Raw genomic sequence first — 16,451 nt, forward strand, 5'->3', positions numbered from 1 at the left:
TCCCTTTTATGCCCTTCAACCTGTACAGCTGCCATCTGGTATCTGTACAAATGTAAATAGCCTTTCGCTCCCTACATTTTACCCCCGCCACCTTCAGAATTTGCAAGAGATTATTCCAGTCAACATTACCAAAAGCTTTCTGTAAGTCCACAAATGTTAAAAACATAGGTTTGCCTTTCCTTAATCTAACTTCTAAGATAAATTATAGGGTCGGTATTGCCTCACATGTTCTAACATTTCTACGGAAACCAAACTGATCTTCACCAAGGTCGGCTTCTACAAGTTTTTCCATTCGTCTGTAAAGAATTCATGTTAGTATTTTGCAGCCGTGACATATTGAACTGATAATTTGGTGATTGACACCAGCCAACACCTACTTTCTTTGGGATTGGAATTACTATATTCTTCTTGAAGTCTGAGGGTATTTCACATGTCTCATACATCTTGTTCACCATGTGGTAGAGTTTTGTCAGGGCTGACTCTCCCAAGGCTATCAGTAGTTCTAATGGAATGTTGTCTACTCCTGGGCCCTTGTTTCGACATAGATCTTTCAGTGCTCTGTCAAACTCTTCATGCAGTATCATATCTCCCATCTCATCTTCATCAACATCCTGTTCCATTTCAATATTATTATCCTTAAGTATATCGCCTTTGTATAGACCCTCTACATACTCCTTCCACCTTTCTGCTATCCCTTCTTTGCTTGGAACTGGTTTTCCATCTGAGCTTTTTATAGTTATACAAGTGATTCTGTTTTCTCCAAAGGTCTCTTTAATTTTCCTGTAGGCGGTACCTAACTTATCCTAGTGATATATGACTCCACATCCTTACATTTGTCCTCTAGCCATCCCTGCTTAGCCATTTTGCACTTCCTGTCGATCTCATTTTTGAGACTTTTGTATTCCTTTTTGCCTGCTCATTTACTGCATTTTTATATTTTCTCCTTTCATCAATTAAATTCAATATATCATCTGTTACCCAAGGATTTCTACTAGCCCTCATCGTTTTACCTACTTGATCCTCTGCTGCCTTCATTATTTCATCTCTCAGAGCTACCCATTCTTCTTCAACTGTATTTCTTTCCCCTGTTCTTGTCAATCGTACCCTACTGCTTTCTCAGAAACTCTCTACAACCTCTGGTTCTTTCAAGTTATCCAGGTCCCATCTCCTTCAATTCCCACCTTTTTGCAGTTTCTTCAATTTTAATCTACAATTCATAATCAAATTGTGTCTGCCCCTGGGAATGTCTTACAATTTAAAACCTGGCTCCTAAATCTCTGTCTTACCATTACACAATCTATCTGCAACCTTCCAGTGTCTCCAGGCCTTTTCCACATATACAACCTTCTTTCATTATTCTTAAACTAAGTGTTAGCTATGATTAAAATATTCTCTGCGCAAAATTCTACCAGGCCACTTCCTCTTTCATTCCTTATCCCAATTACGTATTCACCTACTACTTTTCCTTCTCTTCCTTTTCCTACTATCGAATTCCAGTCCCCCATGACTGTTAAATTTGCATCCTATCTGAATAATTTCTTTTATCTCATCATACATTTCTTCATCATCTGCCAAGCTAGTTGGCATATGAACTTGTACTACTGTGGTAGGCGTGGGCTTTGTGTCTATCTTGGCGACAGTAATGTGTTGACTATGCTGTAGCTTAACCGCACTCCTATCTTATTATTAATTATTAAACCTACCCAAATTTGATTTTGTATTTATAACCCTGTATTCACCTGACCAGAAGTCTTGTTCCTTCTGCCACTGAACTTCACTAATTCCCAGTGTATCTAACTTTAGCCTATCCATTTCCCTTTTTAAATTTTCTAACCTACCTACCCAATTGAAGGATCTGACATTCCACATTCCGATTCGTAGAACACCAGTTCTGTTTCTCCTGATAAGACTTCCTCCTGAGTAGTCCCTGCCTGCAGATCTGAATAGGGGACTATTTTACCTCCAGAATATTTTACCCAAGAAGAAGCCATCATCATTTAACCATACAGTAAAGCTGCATGCCCTCGGGAAAAATCATAGCTGTAGTTTCCCCTTGCTTTCAGCCATTCGCAGTACCAGTACCGCAAGGCCGTTTTGCTTAATGTTACAAGGCCAAATCAGTCAATTATCCAGACTGTTGCCTCTTTTCAGGAACCACACGTTTGTCTGGTCTCTCAACATATATTCCTCCGTTGCGGTTGCACCTACGGTGTGGCTATGTATATCGCCAAGGCACTCAAGCCTCCCCACCACTGGCAAAGTCCATGGTTCATGGTGGGAGGGGGGGGGGGAGGATAAAAATTTTACTGGAGTTGTTATTGCATCTGTAAGAATTATTTACCTTCAGTAATACTGGCTGCAGTAGAAACAAAATTCATTCTTCTCCTCTTCTTCTTCTCCTCCTCCTTCCCCTCCTCCTCTTCCTCCTCCTTTTCTTCTTCTTCTTCTTCTTCTTCTCCTTCTTCTTCATATTCTCCTTCTTCTTCTTCTTCTTATTATTATTATTATTATTATTATTATTATTATTACTATTGAACTTATTGTGTTGACATTTGGTAAACATACCACTCTATCTGCACTGTATTGTGTGAATTGTGTATCTGATGATAAACAGTTTGTGAAAAGGCTGTCATAACACATGATAACCAGAAACAAATTTTAGCTGAAAACTCCATGATGATTTTGTAAGTGTGCAACTTACTTAGTGCCTGGCACTGATTGACTTGACCATTGGTATACTACCTACATGAAAAAAATAGGTCTTTGGAGTCACCTTCTAGTGATGTGTCATATGAACAGGGGAGAGATTTTGATGCCTATCCCCTGGAGATGACTGGTAAACGATCTGATGTTTTCCCAGTGTACTTCCAACTTGATACACGAGAATTCTACAGCCTATGACTGTGAGAGTTTCCAGACTATAAGTCACCCTCATAGTGGGTATTAAGGTCAATCTATCACCATTTAACCATAATCATTTGGGAGGGTCATGTTGAAGATTATAATACTGGCAGCATCAGTGCAAGTGTTTTTTCGCACTGTATTTTCCACATGTTATATGACCTTGTTTTACATCCATGGATGTGCTCAGATGCATTGAACTCAGAGATGAGCAAGTGCTTGTTGTGTATTGCGTCCTTTGTACGGATGTCTGGATACTCATTTTGTTGGATGCTGTGCTGGGTTTGTATTGAGAGAAAGTTCACTGAAGTTCCATTACTTTGTAGCTCAACAATCTTCTGTATTGTGTTCATAAGATGACTGTTACTGTCTGTCCATGTTGTTGGGGTGCTCAGAATGAATAGTACACTCAAAGAACTGGATATGAACGTGATCTTGTTAAATCCCATTGCCTGAGAAACTGGAAAGCTTGCATGACGGCCACTGCTTCTGCCATAAGCACTGAAGTGTGGAGGTACAAAGAAGAGAAAAAATAACAAAAAGAGGTGCTGCCCTCATACAGTATATCAGTTACTTTCGGCCATTCAGTGATTATTTCAGTTTTATGTGAGCACAACATTTCTTCAGTTGTGATTGTTAATGTTTTGTGTTTGGAGAGCAGATGGATGTATAATGCTGTGGCAAACTGAGAAAAACAAAATTCCAAGTTCTGATTCACCTGGTGGGTGATCTGTGTAGAGAAAGTGTTGCTGTTAAGTAGTAGTTACTATTCTGAAGCACACTTTTGTTTAATTAGAGGAACAGTGTTTGTTCTGAAGAGGGTCCCAAAGATCAACTAAATTCTTGTCAGTTGGGTGCACCCAAGTGTGAATCAGCAGTAACAGGAATTTATCTAGCAAGAACTGGTGCCAAATTTGCATCTTGGTTTCTACTTTATTTGATAAGCGCACAAATGACTCTGTCACAGCCAGAGCAGATTATTACACTATGTTTCAAAAAGCCTTTATATGGCAGAAGTGCCATTCAGATGTCCGTGTGCAGCTGTGGGATTCCAACAAGATAGTACCACCACTCACAACTAGAATATCTGTGACAGTATAATGCAGAAATTTCCCATGGCTCTTCATTTCTTAGTTTGGTCATGTCAGCTGAATAAATCCGTTTGGTCAGTTTCTAAGTTCATAATTTTTATTATTTTTCTTTTGTTCCCTTCAGTAGGGATTCCTGGAATCCAAAGCGTATACTATAAGGCCAGCAAGTTTCACACTAGAAAAATGGCATTCAAGCTAAAGTGTTACACTCCTATACCTTCGGTGTGCATTGTCTCTACTGTGCAATACTGTATCATCACATGAAACTGACAGTAAACCCATGTTTCTGCTCACAATGGTGCGATTATGACATACAGCCCGTTCTTGACACAGTCTTCATCCACCTCCTTTGCTGTAGCATTCCAGCTTCTGTTTTCCTGCTGATATTCATTATCTTCATGAGGTGAAACTGTTAGTATTGCTGGTAGACACACACAAACATAAATGAAGCTATCCTAGCTTTTGGAACTATTGAGTCCTTTCCCTGGTAGGAAACCTGAATGGATTGGGGAAGGTTAAAAAGTAAGGGCAGGTCAGCCAGATTCCTGGATGAGACGGACCCACCTGTTAGGGTCAGGTTTTTTTTGTCTCCTCTCATCCTCATGATGGATGGGTGCCTCTCGTTCTGGTGTCTGAGTGACCTGCCCTTCCCTTTTGACCTTCTCCAGGCTCTCCCTAAGAAAGGAACTAATAATTCCAAAGGCTAAGATAGTTTTGTGTACTTGTATGTGTGTCTGTCGGCAGTATTAAATATTTCACCTTTTGGAGATTAATAGGGTATTGGTCAATAAATTTCTGTCATAATGTTGCTGTTATCTCATTTTTTCCCCTCTTTCCATTCTCTCTCCCAAATTCTTGTAATGGTTTGGTCAGCAGATTTACTAGTTTTGGCCCATTTCAGGGAAGACGACATTAACACATATATGCCATGTCACTCATACTGTCAAGATTATTTTATTTAATTTCTACCAATTCCTGGCACTTGAAAATATGTTATCATAAACAATAGTATCCAGAACAACAAACACTTGCTGTCCAAAGCATTGAAAAACAAAAATCATACATATTACTAGGTGAATCTTGGAAATGGAACCCATTCTATTTGCAGGTTGCTCATCTAATGGCTTCTGAGGGAAACAAAAACTTAATTTTCAGTATTTCATATAAGTAGTGACCAATCAATGTTTAAAATGCTTAACATAATCTGCTCATTGAAAGGTATAATTTTCTGTCAAAGGTTCATCACAGTTAGACAAGTATTAGAGTTATATACTGAGTATACATCTGAGGACACATGTAAATGTTGTTGTTGTTGTTGTTGTTGTTGTTGTTGTGGTCTTCAGTCCTGAGACTGGTTTGATGCAGCTCTCCATGCTACTCTACCCTGTGCAAGCTTCTTCATCTCCCAGTACGTACTGCAACCTACATCCTTTTGAATCTGCTTACTGTATTCATCTCTTGGTCTCCCTATACGATTTTTACCCTCCATGCTGCCCTCCAATGCTAAATTTGTGATCCCTTGATGCCTCAGAACATGTTCTACCAACCGGTCCCTTCTTCTTGTCACGTTGTGCCACAAACTCCTCTTCCCCCCCTATTCTATCCTCATTAGTTATTAGATCTACCCATCTAATCTTCAGCGTTCTTCTGTAGCACCACATTTCGAAAGCTTCTATTCTCTTCCTGTCCAAACTATTTATCGTCCATGTTTCACTTCCATACATGGCTACACTCCATACAGATACTTTCAGAAACGACTTCCTGACACTTAAATCTATACTCGATGTTAACAAATTCCTCTTCTTCAGAAACGCTTTCCTTGCCATTGCCAGTCTACATTTTATATCCTCTCTACTTCGACCATCATCAGTTATTTTGCTCCCCAAATAGCAAAACTCATTTACTACTTTAAGCGTCTCATTTCCTAATCTAATTCCCTCAGCATCACCCGACTGAATTCGACTAAATTCCATTATCCTCGTTTTGCTTTTGTTGATGTTCATCTTGTATCCTCCTTTCAAGACACTGTCCATTCCGTTCAACTGCTCTTCCAAGTCCTTCGCTGTCTCTGACAGAATTACAATGTTGTTGAGCATTTAGAGGACAAGTTGGGGGAGGTGGAGGGCTTGTCCTAAATGAGATCTGGGTCAGTCTTGATCAAAACAGCATCCTCTGCCCAGTCACGGGAGTTACTCGCTTGTGACAAGCTGGGGGATATTTCTGTAACCATCACGCCCCATAAGAGCTTAAATATGGTCCAGGGTCCGACGATGAGCTGCACACCAATTTAGAGTGGCGAGGTGTACATTTTGTATGGCGTGTCCACCGGGGTCCGAAGGATAATCAGGTTGCCACCGGCGCCTTCATCTTGGCCTTTGAGAGTGATACATTACCCGAGAAGGTCAAGGTAATGGTCTACTGGTGTGATGTAAAGCCCTATATCCCTCCCCCAATGCGGTACTTTAAGTGCTGGAAGTTCGGCCATATGTCTTCCCGCTGTACTTCCAGCGTCACATGCCAAGATTGCAGACGCCCACCACATTCCAATACTCCACGTGCCCCGCCGCCTCCCATCTGTGTCAGCAGCGTCTTGCTGGCCAGACTGCAGGATTCTCCAGAAAGAAAGGAAAATCATGGAGTACAAGACCCAGGACAGTCTGACCTGTTGTTGTTGTTGTTGTTGTTGTTGTTGTTGTCTAGCAGTCCTGAGACTGGTTTGATGCAGCTCTCCATGTTACCCTATCCTGTGCAAGCTTCTTCATCTCCCAGTACTTACTGAAACCTACATCCTTCTGAATCTGATTACTGTATTCATCTCTTGGTCTCCCTCAACGATTTTTACCCTCCACCCTGCCTTCCAATATTAAATTTGTGATCCCTTGATGCCTCAGAACATGTCCTACCAACCTGTCCCATCTTCTTGTCAAGTTGTGCCACAAACTCCTCTTCTCCCCAATTCTATTCAATACCTCCTCATTACTTATGTGATCTACCCATCTAATCTTCAGCATTCTTCTGTATCCCCTCGGGAAAAATTGGGCTGTAGTTTCCCCTTGCTTTCAGCCATTCACAGTACCAGCACAGACAGGCCTTTTTGGTTAGTGTTACAAGGCCAGATCAGTCAATCATCCAGACTGTTGCCCCTGCAACTACTGAAAAGGCTGCTGCCCCTCTTCAGGAACCACATGTTTGTCTAGCCTCTCAACAGATACCCCTCTGTTGTGGTTGCACCTAAGGTACGGCCATCTGTATCGCTGAGGTACGCAAGCCTCCCCACCAATGGAAAGGTCCGTGGTTCATGGGGTGAAGCACATGCAAATACCCAGACTATATATTCATTCAGTATTCATAAATGAGAGTACTTATTGATATGCAACAAACTTTACATATGATTTCAAACCTCTGTGAAATCTTCTCACTGGCACCGTTCACAAAATGATGAAAGAAAAAAAGTCAAGTGTTCATGCAGTAAAACTGCCACATCAGGCGTGATGTTTTAATTTATTACTTCTTCATGCAGCATTATATCATTGTACAACACATGGTTCAAGTCTCAAACTAACAAATAGTAGCAGTAAAGTAAAACCCAGCCCAAAGGTTGGTTCAGAAACCACAGTGCTTTGCAATGGGTGGGTGGTATGGGATGTGATGGTCTCTTGCACTCCTTTGTTCTATTAACTGACATACTCAACCAGTTATAGTAGAAGCTACAGTTTAACATGGACTCCATATCACAGCATAAGTTGGCATTTTTCATATTAGTGTATAAAAAAATTAAAAAAGGGACAGAGAATAATATAATTTAGGAGCACTTTAGATTAGTAGAGTGGCACTTGCTCATTGAGCCACCAAGCTGCTAGTAGTAGTAATGAATAGCAAAATTTAATACATATAAGAAAACCCATTTACAGCTTCACCTGCAAAGCGTAAAAATACACTCCCTGGCCCAAAAAATAAAAATAAAAAAAGCCCAGAAGACACGGATGGATGGTGATATCGTTGTACAACACACACCATTAGCGGATTTATAGATGATTAGTTTTAATTTTCTGTGATTGATGGAATGGCCAGGCCTGATAGAGTGTACTGTATAAGGGGTGTGAACAGTGTCAGATATAGAGAGATAATGTGAAGGACACACAGATGCCATGTACTACTGTGCGACAGTGTTGTCAGCACCTAACATAGTTTGAAAGGGGCCTTTTTGTGCATCTTGATTTGGGTGGCTGGTCAAATCATGCAGTATCTAGTTTTGTGGGGTATTTGGATGTGACAAAGGCCCAACATCGGACTGCAGGTGAAATTGAGGGAGCCATACTCATCATCAATGTTCTGGTAGGCAGTGTCTGACTCTCATGAGGGAGGATTACCGCACTGTGCACCAACCACTTTGTAATCCGTTCAAATCTGCAGCTGCCACTGCCATTAACACCGTAGCATGAAGGGACGCATTTAGAGAGGTCCTATGATGGGGAAGAGTCGTCTGCTGACGAATGCTGCCTCCTTGTGTTTAGTGACGAATTGCGGTTCCTCAGTATCTCGACGGCCACCGTCGGCGAGTGTGGCAGTGACCTTCCAGTGTTTTGGGGAGGCACAGCGGTATTACTCGTTGTGTTGTGGCTGTACATCACAGCTTATAGTGATTGAGAGAACTCTGAGAGCACAGCGGTACATCACGGACATCCTGCGTCCTTGTGTGTTATCTCTCGTGCAGCAGTATCGTGATGCCATATTTCGTCAGGACAATGGTTGTCCACACGTGGCATATGTCTTTGTGAACTGTTTCCACGATGTCGAGGTGCTCCTGCAATTAGCAAGATCCTCAGATGTGTCCCCAATAGAACATGTGTGGGACCAGATCAGATGTCAACTCTGTCCTGTTGCCAGTATGTAGGATTTCCAGGACCATTTACAACAGTTGTGGGCTAGCCCTTTACTCCAATTAGCCAATAAAGGTAGAAATTAAACATTACCTACCTTTCTTTGAACAGAATTGTACATTTCAAATTGATTCTTATTCTTTGCAGGCTTATCGTAAGGAGGCTCATAATAAACATCTGATAATTGTTTGTACTATGGTGGTGGTCTGCTCTCTTTTCCAATCATGCCTCCAACAATTTGAGAGAATTCAGTTCCTGCATTACTCTCTAACATAAAATCCTTTCCAGATATAAATCTGATTTTTGTTTACAAATGTGCTGTAGAGCGGAAAGTGTATCTATGTACATAAACCTGTTTACTGCTTCAAAACCATTTCTCCACTACAGGAAAGAGACAAGACTTTACGTAAACCTAAGAAATGGGGGAAAAATATGTAGACTGTTAAACTACCTGAAGATGAGCCCTCAAGACTCAAACTCATCACACTTGTGACTGAAGGTGTTGGTTCTTTATTTTACATAAGTAATACAGTCATGGGAGAAACACTAGCAACTGTGAATAAAATTAAGTACATTTGGGCCATTCTGTGACAAGTTTTCTAACTTCAGAAAAAATTCCCCTGTGACCATCATGGATTTTGCTGAGATTTTTTATGAACATTCTCACATGTTCCCTATTACAATAGTAAAGTTTTACTTCACCAATTTAATACTTGCAGAGATATAGTCATTTGTTTGACCTTGTAGAGCAGTTCACCCATGAGTTTTCGGCAACTATGAGACACAATACCTCCAACACTTCTGTCTTCGAAGAAACAAATGTAGACCATCTGTCACTACTTTTTTGCTCTGTTAAGCAAAATAATAATAATAATAATAATAATAATAATAATAATAATAATTCCTGAAATGATTTGCATATGGATAGTGTAAAACAAAGTTGGCCAAAAAACAATCAAAAAAAATTTGAAGTTCACCTTTTTATATCTTCAGACATAATTGTGGAATACACACGAAACTGTTCTTGTAATAACTTAAGACTTGAAGGTTTCAGAATATAAAATATCATTCTCCTACTGCTTTCTAATAGTTTATAAATTGAGGGCAAAGTTAACGACAATTTTAAAAACGTCAAAAATGCCAGTTTTTGGCCCACTTCTACAAAGAAGAGTCTTCTGCAAACTCTTTTAAACTGTTTTCATTAGAACTACCATGCTCTAAACTACATAAAAAACTATTTGGTTTTGTAATGCAAACATGTAAGGCCCTAAAAAAGTACAATAGGTTGGAGGAACATTGAAAATAGGCCCATATTCCACTAATACTCAAATTAGATTTAACATCTTTTATTATGTTGTACAATTGTTTAGTACTTTTTGCGGAAGATAAAAAGTCCTGATGACTAGGAAATGAAGTTGAGTCAGAAAACTACAAGTAAGTGTGTTTGTTTTTTCCTTTTTTTTTTACGAAATCAATTATTCAAAATTCTTGTTATAAAAAATGAAGTGGGATAGGGAACTCAATAAAGAAACAGTTATTTCTTTTTTGTTGCTCTAATAATGTGAAGTAATCACATTTGAAAAGGGTAATTTTTTGTGTTCTGTGTTATCAAAATTTCTTCCCAAACAATCCCAGCAGTGACATCATCTGGCCAGCAGCATAGTTTTCGTAGTGACATTCTACAGAAAGTAAAACGTTTAAAAACATCCAAGTAGCTTGAAGTAAATGTATACAAAGCATCCCATAGGAGATATCTTCTAGCTTTGGCCTCTGACACTTAGAGGAATGTATCATCAGCTTGCGACACTGTGTAAAGAAATCCTTGTCAAGTTTGGAAACCTGTAGTAAAGAAACACCCATGGCTGCTGTCACACAGCTATGCGCATGGTACCTATGGTGATGGAGATGCTAGTTTCCTCTCTTTAAAAGGAATCAGCAGTTGTTACATCACCATACCAACACATTTATACAATTTTTCATACGTATACTAATGTTCCGCATCAGCTGCAAACTATGCTAACACAAAGTATGCTGTACCTTAACCGGGAAATAAACTAGCACATTGCACAATAAAAAGACATACCAATAATTCTCTGTAACATGAATCTATTCCAAAGGAAGTCAGGAAGACTGTGAACTTCACCAAAATTTACACAATGTAGCAGTGGTGTAAAACATGTGGGCTGTTGATGTAATGTGTGTTGCATCTGTTATACAACAGTTTTACTACCATGATCTCCACTGCCTTGGGAATGCACAGTTAAATTCTGAAATTTTTAGCCATTTTTTTTTTCTGTAGTTATAGCAGAAAAACAAACTGAAATATGTCATGACGAGTAGTGACAAAAGATACTGTTTTTTTTAATGTTTTTCGAGTTATTGAAACTTTCATTTCATAGTAATCAAGACTTTTCGTATATCCTTCCTCGGAGAGTTGTAAAACGAAATAAAAGATGCCAGATTTAATTAGAGTACCTCCACGTTGTCGTTTTTTAGGACCTTGTATGCTCGCATTGTGAAACCAAATGTAGTTTAGGTGGTTTAGAATTTTGATTTGATTTATTGATGCATCTTTAAGCATGCAGTTGATGTCAACATTTTACATACACTTCATAGCTATATAAAAAATCATACATTTTTAAGATGTTGAAGGGGAATGTAGATGATTTATACTTGCCACATTTAGTAATCATTACATATAAATGCATCAAGCAGAATGACAAAAGGGAGGAACAGTATGTGTAATGCAATACACATGCTGACATTTTGCCAAATATAAATGAGATATGCTTGATGCTGTTAATCATTAAGTATAAATGCATTATGAAAATGAAGCACAGCAGTACGATACAATAACATTTTCAGAAAAGCTATAGTAGATTAGATCATTTTATTACATATTTTAAATTCTTCTATTGTATAGAAGGCTTTTTGTTCAAGCTACCTTTTTGTAACATTTCTGAAGACATTCGGTGACTCTCCTGCAGGTCTGGGGGTTAGAATAGGCTTGAGGTATTCCTGCCTGTCGTACGAGGCAACTAAAAGCAGTTTCACACATTTCGGCCTTTATGTGTTGGTCCCCCGTAGGGTTTGACCTCCAGTCTCCAAAATTTTCCTGAAGAGCGAGCCAATTGGGGAAGGGCGCCTTACAAGGTGCATCGTGTCCATTGTGCATTGAGATCTTTAGCTCACTTCCTCATCGTCACATTTCAGTCCTCTCCAATCTCCATCTCTTGGGTGAGGACACCTTCCTGGGTGCGTTTTCCACCATGCACTATGCAGTGTCGCTTTCTGTGTCGACGATGACCGTGGACTTCTTTGCACCTAATATCCAGCATGGTAGCCAGTCCATTGTGGTGGGGCCGCCTTATACCCTGTTGGTTGTAGCAGGGATCGCTCTGCTGATGCCTGCGCCATTAATTCCCCACGTATGCCAAGGGGTAGATGCCCATCCCCGTGGGGCATCAGGACTCCCGGCAATGGCCATCCTGCCATGTGGTCTTTGCTGCAGCTGGATGATGCCCATGGGGAGGACCCTTGGTCAGAGTGTGTGGCGTCAGGGTGGATGACACGCGATGAAGCATAGTCCATCATCTCTTGCTGGTGGTGAAACACCAGCAGTCTCTAAGCGATCGCGAGCTTAATTCAACGCACAGAAGTACGATGCCAAATCATTCCCCTTCCTGGCCACACCATGGGAGGAACGTCAGGGTAAGGATGGCAATGGATCTTATTCACCGCAGTACCTTGTATGTTTGAGAGCTGATGGAGAATCTTTCATGACAATGAAACCTCAGATTTTTGTTGAGCATTTAGAGGACAAATTGGAGGAGGTGGAGGGCTTGTCCTAAATGGGATCTCGGTCAGTCTTGATCAAAACAGCATCCTCTGCCCAGTTACGGGAGTTACTCGCTTGTGACAAGCTGGGGGATATTTCTGTAACCATCACGCCCCATAAGAGCTTAAATATGATTCAGGGTATCATATTTCACAGAAACCTTCTTTTGCAGTCCGATAATGAGCTGCACGCCAATTTAGAGCGGCGAGGTGTACGTGTTGTACGGCTTGTCCACCGGGGTCCGATGGATAATCATGTTGCCACCGGTGCCTTCATCTTGGCCTTTGAGAGTGATACATTACCCGAGAAGGTCAAGGTAATGGTCTACTGGTGTGATGTAAAGCCCTATATCCCTCCCCCGATGCGGTGCTTTAAGTGCTGGAAGTTCGGCCATATGTCTTCCCGCTGTACTTCCAGCGTCACATGCCAAGATTGCAGACGCCCACCACATTCCAATACTCCATGTGCCCCGCCGCCTCCCATCTGTGTCAGCAGCGTCTTGCTGGCCAGACTGCAGGATTCTCCAGAAAGAAAGGAAAATCGTGGAGTACAAGACCCTGGACAGTCTGACCTGTTGTTGTTGTTGTTGTTGTTGTTGTCTAGCAGTCCTGAGACTGGTTTGATGCAGCTCTCCATGCAACCCTATCCTGTGCAAGCTTCTTCATCTCCCAGTACTTACTGAAACCTACATCCTTCTGAATCTGATTACTGTATTCATCTCTTGGTCTCCCTCAACGATTTTTACCCTCCACACTGCCCTCCAATATTAAATTTGTGATCCCTTGATGCCTCAGAACATGTCCTACCAACCGGTCCCTTCTTTTTGTCAAGTTGTGCCACAAACTCCTCTTCTCCCCAACTCTATTCAATACTTCCTCATTAGTTATGTGATCTACCCATCTAATCTTCAGCATTCTTCTGTAGCACCACATTTCGAAAGCTTCTATTCTCTTCTTGTCCAAACTATTTATCGTCCATGTTTCACTTCCATACATGGCTACACTCCATACAAATACTTTCAAAAACGACTTCCTGACACTTAAATCTATAGCCAATGTTAACAAATTTCTGTCCTTTAGAAACGCATTCCTTGCCATTCCCAGTCTACATTTTATATCTTCTCTACTGTGACCGTCATTAGTTATTTTGCTCCCCAAATAGCAAAACTCCTTTACTACTTTGTGTCTCATTTCCTAATCTAATTCCCTCAGCATCACCCAACTTAATTCGACTACATTCCATTCTCCTCGTTTTGCTTTTGTTGATGTTCATCTTATACCCTCCTTTCAAGACACTGTCCATTCCGTTCAACTGCCCTTCCAAGCCCTTTGCCGTCTCTGACAGAATTACAATGTCATCGGCAAACCTCATAGTTTTTATTTCTTCTCAGTGGATTTTAATTCCTACTCTGATTGCTCAATATACAGATTGAATAACATCAGGGTTGGCTACAACCCTATCTCACTCCCTTCCCAACCACTGCTTCCCTTTCATGCCCCTTGACTCTTACAACTGCCTTCTGGTTTCTGTACAAATTGTAAATAGCCTTTCGCTCCCTGTATTTTACCCCTGCCACCTTCAGAATTTGAAAGATAGCATTCCAGTCAACATTGTCAAAAGCTTTTTCTAAGTCTACAAATGCCAGAAACGTAGGTTTGCTTTTCCTTAATCTTTCTTCTAAGATAAGTCGTTTGGTCAGTATTGCCTCACGTGTTCCAATATTTCTACGGAATCCAAACTGATCTTCCCTGACGTCGGCTTCTACCAGTTTTTCCATTTGTCTGTAAAGAGTTCGCGTTAGTATTTTGCAGCTGTGACTTACTAAACTGATAGTTCAGTAATTTTCACATCTGTCAACACCTGCTTTCTTCGGGATTGGAATTATTATATTCTTCTTGATGTCTGAGGGTATTTCGCCTGTCTCGTACATCTTGCTCACCAGATGGTATAGTTTTGTCAGGACTGGCTCTCCCAAGGCCGTCAGTAGTTCTAATGGAATGTTGTCTACTCCTGGGGCCTTGTTTCGACTCAGGTCTTTCAGTGCTCTGTCAAACTCTTCACACAGTATTGTATCTCCCATTTCATCTTCATCTACATTCTCTTCCGTTTCCATAGTATTGTCCTCAAGTACATCACCACTGTATAGACTCTGTATATACTCCTTCCACCTTTCTGCTTTCCTTTCTTTACTTAGAACTGGGTTTCCATCTGAGCTCTTGATATTCATACAAGTGGCTCTCTTTTCTCCAAAGGTCCCTTTATTTTCCTGTAGGCAGTATCTATCTTACCCCTAGTGAGATAAGCCTCTACATCCTTACATTTGTCCTCTAGCAATCCCTGCTTAGCCATTTTGAACTTCCTGTCAATCTCATTTTTGAGACGTTTGTATTCCTTTTTGCCTGCTTCATTTACTGCATTTTTATATTTTCACCTTTCATCAATTAAATTCAATATTTCTTCTGTTACCCAAGGATTTCTACTAGCGCTCGTCTTTTCACCTACTTGATCGTCTGCTTCCTTCACTACTTCATCCCTCAGAGCTACCCATTCTTCTTCTACTGTATTTCTTTCCCCCATTCCTGTCAACTGGTCCCTTATGCTCTCCCTGAAACTCTCTACAACCTCTGGTTCTGTCAGTTTATCCAGGTCCCATCTCCTTAAATTCCCACCTTTTTGCAGTTTCTTCAGTTTTAATCTACAGTTCATAACCAATAGATTGTGGTCAGAGTCCACATCTGCCCCTGGAAATGTCTTACAATTTAAAACCTGGTTTCTAAATCTCTGTCTTACCATTATATTATCTATCTGATACCTTTTAGTATCTCCAGGGTTCTTGCATGGATACAACCTTCTTTTATGATTCTTGGACCAATCCATATCCACCTACTACATTTCCTTCTGTTCCTTTTCCTTCTGTCGAAATCCAGTCATCGATGACTATTAAATTTTCGTCTCCCTTCACTACCTGAATAATTTCTTTTATCTCATTATACATTTCATCAATTTCTTCATCATCTGCAGAGCTAGTTGACATATAAACTTGTACTACTGTAGTAGGCATGGGCTTCGTGTCTATCTTGGCCACAGTAATACGTTCGCTATGCTGTTTGTAGTAGCTTACCCGTACTCCTATTTTTTATTCGTTATTAAATCTACTCCTGTATTACCCCTATTTGATTTTGTATTTATAACCGTGTATTCACCTGACCAAAAGTCTTGTTCCTCCTGCCACCGAACTTCACTAATTCCCATTATATCTAACTTTAAACTATCCATTTCCCCCTTTAAACTTTCTAACCTCCCTGCCCGATTGAGGGATCTGACATTCCACGCTCCGATCCGTAGAACGCCAGTTTTTTTTCTCCTGATAACGATGTCCTCCTGAGTAGTCCCCGTCCGGAGATCTGAATGGGGGACTATTTTACCTCCGGAATATTTTACCCAAGAGGACGCCATCATCATTTAACCATACAGTAAAGCTGCATGCCCTCGTAAAAAATTATGGCTGTAGTTTCCCCTTGCTTTCAGCCGTTCGCATTACCAGCACAGCAAGGCCGTTTTGGTTAGTGTTACAAGGCCAGATCAGTCAATCATCCAGACTGTTGCCCCTGCAAGTACTGAAAAGGCTGCTGCCCCCATTCAGGTACCACACGTTTGTCTGGCCTCTCAACAGATACCCCTCCATTGTGGTTGCACCTAAGGTACGGCTATCTGTATCGCTGAGGTATGCAAGCCTCCCCA

The 16,451-nt window shown here is 40.7% G+C and overlaps 1 protein-coding gene across 1 annotated transcript in view; it reads left to right on the plus strand.

Moving 5' to 3' along the window:
• Window positions 1–16,451, plus strand: part of LOC124594994 (GRIP and coiled-coil domain-containing protein 2) — a 282,633-nt gene that overhangs the window by 156,008 nt on the left and 110,174 nt on the right. The gene's annotated exons all lie outside the window — the stretch shown is intronic.

The sequence above is a fragment of the Schistocerca americana genome, chromosome 2, assembly GCF_021461395.2.
Source record: "Schistocerca americana isolate TAMUIC-IGC-003095 chromosome 2, iqSchAmer2.1, whole genome shotgun sequence".
In the NCBI taxonomy this organism is placed as follows: Eukaryota; Metazoa; Arthropoda; class Insecta; order Orthoptera; family Acrididae; genus Schistocerca; species Schistocerca americana.